The sequence below is a fragment of the Crocuta crocuta genome, unplaced genomic scaffold (genome assembly GCF_008692635.1).
Source record: "Crocuta crocuta isolate KB4526 unplaced genomic scaffold, BGI_CrCroc_1.0 scaffold4373, whole genome shotgun sequence".
In the NCBI taxonomy this organism is placed as follows: domain Eukaryota; kingdom Metazoa; phylum Chordata; class Mammalia; order Carnivora; family Hyaenidae; genus Crocuta; species Crocuta crocuta.
This window is the reverse complement of record NW_027532286.1, coordinates 36,756-37,099: the sequence shown is the minus strand read 5'-3', so window position 1 is coordinate 37,099 and position 344 is coordinate 36,756. Positions and strand designations below refer to the sequence as shown.

Genomic DNA, 344 nt, shown 5'->3' with positions numbered 1-344 from the left:
ATTTAAGTAATATTTAAAATACTTATGAGAAAGGAGAACAAAAAATGAAACTATGCTTTTGTGGAGAATTCCTTAAGGAAATGACCAGAAAACCTGTCAACGTTTTTGCTTGTTTGTTTTTAAGTTCATTTATTCATTTTTGAGAGAGACAGAGAGAGGGAACGAGAGAATGCAGGAGGGGCAGAGACAGATGGGACAGAGACAGAGAATCCAAAGCAGACTCCTTGGAGTCAGCTCAAGAGCCTGATATAGGCCTCTAACTCATGAACTGTGAGATCAATGCCCTGAGGTGAAATTAAGAGTTGAATGCTTAATAAACTGATCCACCCAGACACCCCTTTTTG

At 39.0% G+C, this 344-nt stretch overlaps 1 protein-coding gene across 1 annotated transcript in view; it reads left to right on the top strand.

The window, feature by feature from the left end:
- Positions 1 to 344, top strand: part of LOC144243383 (E3 ubiquitin-protein ligase RLIM-like) — a 10,509-nt gene that overhangs the window by 6,760 nt on the left and 3,405 nt on the right. The window lies entirely within an intron of this gene.